Source organism: Grammomys surdaster, unplaced genomic scaffold (genome assembly GCF_004785775.1).
Source record: "Grammomys surdaster isolate TR1022 unplaced genomic scaffold, NIH_TR_1.0 64, whole genome shotgun sequence".
Lineage (NCBI taxonomy): Eukaryota > Metazoa > Chordata > Mammalia > Rodentia > Muridae > Grammomys > Grammomys surdaster.
Genome location: NW_021604566.1, coordinates 16729956 through 16740227, shown reverse-complemented (window position 1 = coordinate 16740227; position 10272 = coordinate 16729956). Strand labels below are relative to the sequence as shown.

General features: G+C 35.6%; 1 non-coding gene across 1 annotated transcript; it reads left to right on the top strand.

Annotated features, from left to right (window-relative positions):
- Window positions 1-2612: 2612 nt before the first annotated feature.
- On the top strand, window positions 2613-2715 carry LOC114624040. Its single transcript, XR_003711880.1, has one exon. It is a non-coding gene; the product is annotated as a U6 spliceosomal RNA (small nuclear RNA).
- Window positions 2716-10272: the final 7557 nt, after the last annotated feature.

The window sequence follows — 10272 nt, the reverse complement described above, 5'->3', positions numbered from 1 at the left end:
TACATCAATCATACTCCAATTCCCTAAGGTCATTAAATAAAAAAATATAATATTGTCAAAACAACAAATGTGTACTGGTTAGTTTTATGTCAACATGACACAAGCTAGAATCATTGGAAAGGGAGGGACCTCAATTGAGATAATGCCCCCATAAGATATGGCTGTAAAAAATTCTTAATTAGTGATTGACAGGGAAAAGCCCTGTTCATTTCAGATGTTCCCATCCTTGGGCTGGTGGTAGTTGGTTATATAAGAATACATACTTGCTGAGTAACCAGCACCCCTCCGTGGCCTCTGCATCAGCTCCTGACTTCAGAATCCTGCCCTGTCTGAGTTCCTGTCCTAACTTCCTTCAATGATGAACAGTGATGTGGAAGTATAAGCCAAATTAACCCTTTCCTTCTTAACTTGCTTTTGGTCACAGAGTTTCCTTGTCGCAAGATTATCCCGAATTAGGGTTAAATATTATAAGCTCTATATAATACAATTTGGGAAATTAGGTTTCAACAAAATATAAGATAGTATACTCTAACATGGCCATACTTTCTCTTGGCAGTAGCAGGCCCTTAGATCTAAACTGCCATTCTACCGGGAGGTCTTGAGAATGAATATCCAAGTTCAGATCCACAGTGATAATTAAAGATTTCATTATGAGGAATGGTTTACTGACTTGAAGCCAACCATTACTGATGCTTTTATGGAGCACAGTCTTAGGGAAGAAGAGGAAATTGAGCCCATAAAGTAATACAATTCAAGGCTTGGCAACAGCTTTCTCATTTTGGATGCTAAAACTGTGTTTCTGTATTTGTCACTTAATTTCTTATATTCCCATTTGTGTTCTCCCAAGATTATTTATAGTTTCTCAAAACTCTACCACCTTATGAAATGATGATTAGGAGAGATACCTATAACAGAATAGAGTGTAGGTTAACACAGTTTGAATTGTTATTCTTCTGGCATAGGAACTGGTTCTGTGGCTATCACAAATACTTGACAGATGTAAGAGGTCCATTTTAAAAAATTCTCTCATATATACATCACACTCTCCCTTTCCCTCTTTCTTTTCCCAGACCTTCTCTCCCAGATTAACCACTCCTCCTTTCCTTAAAAAAGGGTCAAGCTTCCCAAGACTATCAATGAAACATGGCATAAGTTATAAGGCTAGACATATCCCCTTATATTAAGGCTGGACAAGGCAACCAAGTATGGGAAAAAGGGTTCCAAAAGCAGGCAGAACAGTTAGAGATAGTCCCTGCTTCCACCCTTTAGCACTCCCATAAAAAGTCTAAGCTACCCAACCATAGCATATATCAGTGGACATGAGTCAGTCCCATACAGGCCTTTTGGTTGTTGATTCAGTCTCTGTGAGCCTCTATGAGCCCTGGTTAGTTGATTCTGTAGTCCATTTTCTCATGGTGTCCTTAACCTATCTAGCTCCTAAAACTCTTCCTCACCCTCTTCTGAAGGATTCCCTGAGCTACTCCTAATGTTTGCCTGTGGATCTCTGCACTGTTCCTATCAGTTGCTGGATAAAGCCTGATAATGATCATGCTAGGCTCCAGTCTATGAGGACAGCAGAGTATCATTAGGAATCATTTCATTGACTTTTTTCTGGTCATGTTTAGATCTATCCAAGGTTTCTGAGCTATCCATATTCTGGTTCCTAGACCCAGGCAGTATCAAGAGTGGGTTCCTTCTCATGGCATGGCTTTCAAGTTGGACCAGTCATTGGTTGGCCACTACACTTAAACAAATATTCAACATCCTTAGCCATTAGGGAAATGCAAATCAAAATGACTGAGATTCCACTTAACACCTATCAGAATAGTTAAGGTCAGAAACACAAATCACAACTCATGGTGGCGAGGTTGTGAAGCAAGGAGAAACACTCCTTTGCTGGTGAGAGTGCAAACTACTACAGCCACTTTCAAAATTGACATGTTGGTTTCTTAGAAAATTGGGGATGATCTATCTCAAGACCCAGCTATCTCCATTTTTATATGGACTATCAACCAGGTTCATGCAGAGGAGTAGAGAAATGTACATTATTTGGAACAAAATGGTAAAGTCCTAATCATACTTAATTTTGCAACTACCATTTTATAGGACATAATCATGGGTAATCAGGAGGGTAGTCTTCCGATAGTAGGAGGATACATGTTCTACTACTGACTTGGGAAAAAAACAGATGTTCTATACTTGACTATATACCCAATAATTGTAAATGCTGAGGACTGGAAACTCAGAGAAACCTTTTCCATCACACAGGGAAAAAAATGGGCACTGTCCTTATAAAAGTAAAGAGATGCCTTCAGTTGCCAATTTAAATAAGCTTTGAGAAAGAGCCCAAGTTCTGGGTGCTAAGGCAGTCTAGATGACTTAAGAGACCCTGAATAATGTCCTCATTCTCTGGCTCAATGACTGTGGGATAACAAGTAATTGTTTAGGCACTGGAAGTGAAGCTGTTTCCTTCAAAGCAAGGAACTCTCAATGTGGGAGAGAATTCTGGTGCTTCACTCTTGCATCCTATGTTCTTACAGTTCAATATATCCTAAAGGAAGGTATGATCCATGCAGGAAATTCACATTCTTTTAAAAATTGTAATTGAGTGCTTGCTTTGCAAGCATATATATTAAAATTAGACAAATATGGAGAAAATTAGCATGGCCCCTACATAAGGATAACATGCAAATTCTTGAAACACTCCATATTTGTGTCGATGTGATCAACACTAACAAAAAGTAAAAATTTGTTCTAACAACAAAGCACATGCAAAAAAAAAAATCCCTCAAAGTACTAGCTATAATAACTTAAATCTTAAAAAACAACTTAAATTTGATTTTAACTTAAGTTAAGTAAAGACTATTAATGTACTTTACCAATGTTTATACCTATTGGATTTCTATGGTATCATGGGTTTTCTGTATTTTAGACAACTTTCACTTAAAATGATCCCATTAGATTCTAGCCTCCAACCCCAGATATTAAGCTCACATAAACATCTTTGTGAAAATTTACAGGTGACTGGGTACCTATTGTCAGTAAAATACCAGCTTCTTGTTTCAGTTCTAGAAGTGCTCCAAAATAAGTGGTCATTAGAAGTTTCTATGCCCATTCTGTTAGTTATACTATAAAAACATATATTTGACTCATGCCAGGAAACTAGGTAAACTTAACTGCAGATCTCCACCTCTCCCTCTGTTTCTCCAGACAAAATCCCTTATTGTGCCAGTCTTTCTTTCCCCATGCCCTGCTCCTGTCTCCTGTGGACCCACAGATTCTCTCCTCCTGGCCTTCCTTCCCCACTTGTTGCTTTATCCCAACCTACAACTCCAGCAATATTAACCCAAAGACCAGTTCTGCCAGAGAAACAAATAGGCTGACTGGATATTCACCCCCCACCTCTTCTGCTCCACCAGTTCCAAGTGCCTCAGACTCAATCCCAGGTCCACATGCAATAGAGGACTAAGATCCAAAGTACATAAACAAGTCAGTAAATTTGATGTTAAAAACCAAAATAATCCAATTAAAAATAGAGTACAGATATAAATAGAAAACTGTCAATAGAGGAAATTCAAATGGTTGAAAAACACTTAAAGCAATGCTCAACATTCTTAGCCTCAAGGAAATGCAAATCAAAATGACTTTTGGATTCCATTTTATATATTAGAATGACTAACATCAATAACAAAAGTGACTGCCCATGCTGGTGGAGATATAGTGCAAGGAGAACACTCATCCATTGCTGGTGAGAGTTTGAAGTTGTACAGCCACTATGGAAATCGATATGGCAGTTCTTCAGAAAATTAGGAATTGATCTACCTCAAGGTTCAGCTACGCCACTCTTAGTCATATACCTAAAAGACACTCCATCCTACCACAAGAACACTTGCTTGACTATGTTCACTGTTGCTTTTTTTCATAATATCCAGAAACTGGAAACAACCTAGATGTCCATCAACAGAAGAATGAATAAAGAAATTATGATACATCTACACATTGTAGTACTACTCAGCTCTTAAAATATGACATCATGAAACTTCCAAGCCAATTGATAAAACTAGAAAAAGTCATCCTGAGAGATGTCACCCAGACCCAGAAAGATAAATATGGCATGTATTCAATGGTATGTGGTTATTTGGTATAAAATAAATTATAATCAAACTATAACTCATAGTCTCATAAAGGACCAGTTTAGAAGAAGGGACTAGGAGGATCATACGGATCTACTTGGGAAAAGAAAACAGAATAGAACAGATTATGGGTGGAGTCGGGATGTGTGTTTAGGGGTTGGCACTGGGAATGGGAGGTTCAAATGGGGAGGAAGAGAGGATATGAGGTTGAGGGAGAGGATGTGTGGAGAGACAGCTTGAGTTGAGGGACATTTAAGAGGTCATATGAAAACCTAATACAGTGGAAACTCCCTATAATATTGTGAAGGCAATCCTAATGGAGCCTCCAACTAATGAGGGACACAGAGTTCCAACTGAACATCCATCACCAGAACTTCCAGTACAGGGTGTGGGTTACATCCAATTGAGTTGTTGGCCAAATCATGGAAATCCACAAACAACCTGAGCAGTAACCAAGATAATGAGTTCCTATCTGCAAATGAACAGCAAAGCACCATTGCTTAACATAATACCCACACAATTCACAGAACATGGAGCGGTAGTGCCTGTGCCTACATAGAACCTCTACCTCCATCTTCTAGTGTCTTTGGTAGGGGAAAATATTCTGCAGATCCGTAAGAGATGGTAAACACCACTCAGCCATGAAACCTTTGATCCACAATCATTTCTGCCTATGAAATATACTAGGACAGTAGTTTCACAGTGTAGGGCATAAGGGACCATGCTATCAAACAGACATAAGAATTGGCAAAGTTGAGTGAGCTCAGACTCCAGGAATTACAGAGATATGAGACAGGTAGCAGTGGAGCCTCTCTCTAACTGTATGTGTACCTGCTTTGGAACATAACCATGATACCCCACTGAGAGGACCATGCAAATGCATATGGCCAGAGGAAAATTCGCCTGTGTTTGGTATTTATATTGTATGTTAGTTGACAGTAACATTGGCTCTTAGGAAAACTGATATAGAAAGTCTAACTCTAAAAATAATTTAGGCCTCACAGCCCCTATCCAGTTCATTCATTTCTGAAAATCAAGGTCTTTAATCTAAAAGAATCTAAAAGAAAACTATATTAAATCCAATGACTCTCGAAATGAGCTCTTGTTAGTAGTTATCAGAAGTTATAAGTCTCACAAATTTCTTGACAAGTGATACTGAAATATAAGGAGGCTTCTACCTTTTATGGAATCAATTTTTGACTAGAAATTTGTTCTGTTATAGAGGTTTAGAGAGGAGCATAAATTAGCTCAGTTCAGTGAGCATCTCTCAAGCCTGCCCTCAAAGATCACCTCATCTTCTTATTTTCATCTTCCTCATTCAACCAGAGTTCATTAAAAATGACAGATCTGAATGTCAGTACATTCAGATATAATTGGGATGCCTAACTGACTGCAACAGCATTAACATGAATGGACTGTTGCTAGTATTTTATGAGCATGTGCAGCGCAAAAGGACAAGGTTGGATTCAGCATCTCACCTTCTCACCCTGTCAGGCAAGCACTTCTTACCTGTCACCTGGTCGTGCATACTTTTTAGTAAATTTTTACTCACTATAAGTTACATGTTCTGTGTCACTTTGCTGTGGTAGCACCAGTAACCTAAAATAGAGTAAAACACAATGGTGTGGCACTTTATAGATTAATTAAGGAAAGATCACTTCTTCTACCTGGGATATTTTTCCTCTCTCTTCCATCAGTCTCTGTCACATGACAACTCACATAGAAGAGATTTATTGGAGTTATGTAGCAGCCTATTTGGCAAGTAAATGTGGTCTATAGATCAGATCTACTGAGAAACAAATCTTGCTAACAATTACTCATAAGAATTTGCAAGAATTTCTGCTAATATCTAGCTGATTATGACTACACCTTGAGATCTTAAATCTAAACTAGCCAGTAAGTTCCTCCCAACCCCTTGTATGTCTCACAGGAGCTACCATGTAATAAAACTGCTTAGTTTCGATAAACTTAATTTTATTTGTCACATGAAAACAGGAAACTGGTAACTATCTAACAGGCTATTTGTACAGACAACTGAACCAAATGGACAATAACTCCAGTCCATCACCATAAGGTATATGAATAACTGGAAAATAACTAAAGAAATGGTGGGCAGATCTGAAAGGGAAGACAAGGTAATAGCTTAGCCTTATAAACACTATTCTCAAAGTGCTTGCATTTGAAAGATCAGCCTTAAGTATTAGCAGAAGTGAAGACAATCTTCTCACATATTATGCAAGAGGAGTGTCTTGACTACAGGAGAGCCAACTCTGTCATGACTGCAGTCTCTTTCTAGGTTTCAATTAAAGGTACGATTGCTGACTCTTACACCTGCTGCTGGCACTATGGGACACCATGATGTAATCCTCACCAAAACCTACAGAGTGAGAGAGGAATAACATCTTTTCTTCATAAAATTACTGTGCTACAAGTATATACTCTAACAAAAATGTACTGTACACTATATAATAGCATTTCTTTTGTCAAAATACTACAATAATAAAATATTATAATAGAGTAAAATAAAATTACCTCATTAGAAGTAGCCGACTGGCACAGCAGAAGTGTGCCGAGCTCATAAAATTATCTCATTGAAATTGTTTTCTAAAACTTGTAACAACAATAATAATGCTAAGATTAAAGCATTTTGGAAATGGTAACTTACATAAATGTTAGAAATTTTCTATAGATTAATTCAATACCCTGAGACCTAATGCTTGAATTTCCAGAATATTTCTTAAATATTGATTTTTTATTTCCTTTTTCTAAATGGACATTGAAAACCCATAATTAAAAGTTTTCTCACCATACAAAGTTTTTGATTTTTAAATAATCACCCATTGCCCTCATTCTAAAATAATAATGCTTACTTAGAATATTCCTACTGGTGTATGTAGTGATTGTAACCTTGCTTAATGCACAAATATTTAAATCTGTTCATAAAATTTGGTCTTTTGGACAAATAAATAATGCATAATATTGTAAGACTATGATAATTAAAATTAAAAATTAGTTACTGAGTTTTCTTCAAAGGATAAAAAAGCCAAATATTTTCCAACAACTGAAAGAAATAAAATGACCATGACCATAAACTCCTAGGATTCAATGAACTTTCTCAAATCACCTGAGAGAACTTCCATGTGGACTTCGAAAATTTTTGATGATACTCATCTTCAGCATTACGGATGATCATGTACCCAAATAACTAATACTTCCCATATTTTTGTTTCTAAATACTTTTGTGATTAGATTTTTAGCATTGTTTGTGGTATCTAATATTTAACCTCCTTTATTTCTAAGTGATGGAATGATACTAATCTTAGATTCAATGAAATTGCAAATGGAGATATCACATCCTTTTGTTTGATCATGCCTTCTTGTTACAGCAGGTTGCTTACCTTAAATCCTGTTTGAAAGTTTCAATTTTTTTCATAGTTTTTTTAAATACACACACATTCTCTCTCTCTCTCTCTCTCTCTCTCTCTCTCTCTCTCTCCTTCTTCTTCTTATTCTTATTCTTCTTCTCTTCTCTTTCTCTCTTCTCTCTCTTTCTCTCTGTTTTTCTCTCTCTCATTATTCAACATAATTTGCATAAAGCAAACAAAAAAATAACTAGCTTTTAAATACCCAAAGTTTTTGGTTAATTTTTTGTATTCAAGTTATCCAAAACACATCAATGCCTAGTAACGATAACATTCATAATGACTTACATCATAAGTACTGATGGTTTTTTTATTTAACTAGTATCTAAAATGTTTTATAATACAACTAGCTATTGCAAAAAACCAATTAAACAATAATAATTGTAATTAAACAATAATAGTATTTTAGTAATAAAAAAGAGACAGTACTGCAGTACTTTTCAAAGTCCAATTTCTAATTATGTAAATGTAAGTAATACAAATGACTGTAAGCACAAGAGGAATTACATAGTCACTACACAGTCAATCTTGTTAAAATTATGTAAATTTGGGTAATTTTAGATGTTTGCTTCATTTGTAATTTTCGCTTCATTAGGATATAATATATTCTTGATTATTTAATTTTAAGTATAGTAATCTATGTCCAATGTAAATATTATGTCAGATACAAGGACTGTGAAAAAATATTAGATCTAAGTCATGATGGCTAATAGTTTTGATATGATCCAGGACTTTTTGAATTGCCTTTATTAGCTATTTCTCTCTCCTAAAGACATTTGCTCTGACCACTTCTCAGCCTTATCTACACACTAGAACTGGCATTCCTAGCTTCGAGTGGCCTTAATCACATTTTGTACATTTATGAGTCACATATTATTTGTTAAATTTTAAATATTATAGGAACCCTGCATGCACTTATAGTAGTAGGTCAAATAAGTATGTGAACGAAAACGCCTGAAAAACAATTGTGTGTAACTATGAATGAATACTTTTTAAAAGAAGCTGTCTTCAGAGACTAACTAGCTGATTAGAATTACAGTACTACAGTGAAGTTGGAATGTTGCAGGTCCAAAGGCTAATTATCTTATTTTGAGATAGTTCTTGCCTTCTGAAACATTAATTGATTGCACATCTCTGTTAGAGTTATCACCTTGTATATAATAGATAAAAACTTTTAGAATCTATTAACTTAGCAAATTACTAGTGCCCACCAATAAAAAAAGCTAAGAATATCATCAGGTAGCATCATGGACCTGGAGAAAAGCTTCTCCCATCCTGTTGTACCTGCCCCTCTTATGTATCTACAAATGAATCTTAAACTTGCCCGGACTTATGACTTTCTTTGTTCTGGAAAATGATAAAAAGTTGATGAAACTGCTTCCACATTGAAACATGGGATTTGGAGTAACATAAATCTGTTTTCCTGAGTCATGGTCATTCAAAATGGCTCCAGGATCCTTTAAATTATCTTTTATTCCTTTTTTAAAAGGCTATATAAATGATCTAATCAGAATTACTTATTTACCAAAATCATATTAGTTTTATTTCCACTAAGTTTACCAATCTTCAGATGAAGGACTTGTTAGGGCTACTTCTTTAGACGTATTTATAAGAAATAACAACTTACATATAATCCAATGTTATTTCCTTATTTTGTTTTGCCTGGATTCAGTGAGGTTTATTTCAGGGAAGAGACACAATATACCTCTCCAATTTAAAGAGGAAATGTCTGCATTCCATCTTCAGAACACCATTCCCTGCCCATGCTTGGTTCCTACAAGCACAGATGAAAAGTGCCTTACCTTGGCTGCAGGAACCCAGGGTGACTGCTTGTTCTTACAGCAGCAGGAGCACTCGCTGCCCGATCTGAAGTCCAAAGCAAGGGAAGAAAACTCAGTGACTGAATGCTTCATCTCTTGTCTCTTATTCACATATTTATCAGCCTCAGTTCAACATTGCCCCATATCTTACACATTAACACTCAATTTTGTGATTCCCACTTATGTTCTATTTTAAGCAGTTGTTGAGAGTTCTTCAAAACCTTACATGCAACATAGTAGAGTCCATAGTAAATCAAATAAACAAAGAATCCATGTTTTCAAGAACAAACAAAACAGACAAAGCAGAGAAATATCACTACCAGTATGAAAGTAAATAAAATAAAAAACTGGGGCTGAACAGTTGACTCAGTGATTAAGAGAATTGGATTATTGTATATACATTATACATATACACATATACAACACATACACATATACATATATGCACACATGCATGTGTGTGTGTGTGTGTGCGCACACACACATACGTATATACTTAATACAGACTAATCAAATGAACTCATCATATTTATGTATTAGGAATGTGTGGTGTGTGTGTGTGTGTATAAAACAAGAATTAATAAAAAATAGATAGAGACCATTAATTTGAAAGAGAACATGGACAAAAGATGATAGAAGGGAGAAAAAAATTGGAGGGAGAAAAGACAAGGGGGAAATGATGTAATTATATTATAATATCAAAAAATAAATATTTTTTTAAAAGCATTGACTGCTCTTCTGGAGGATTGGTTCTGTTCCCAGAACTCACAACTTACAAGATGGAAAAATATCATTACATGTAAACTGAAAATAAATAAATCTTTTTTTAGAAGAAAATAAATAGATTAATCAATCTGTTAATAAACAATAACTAGGAGATGTCACAGTTTGTCTTCA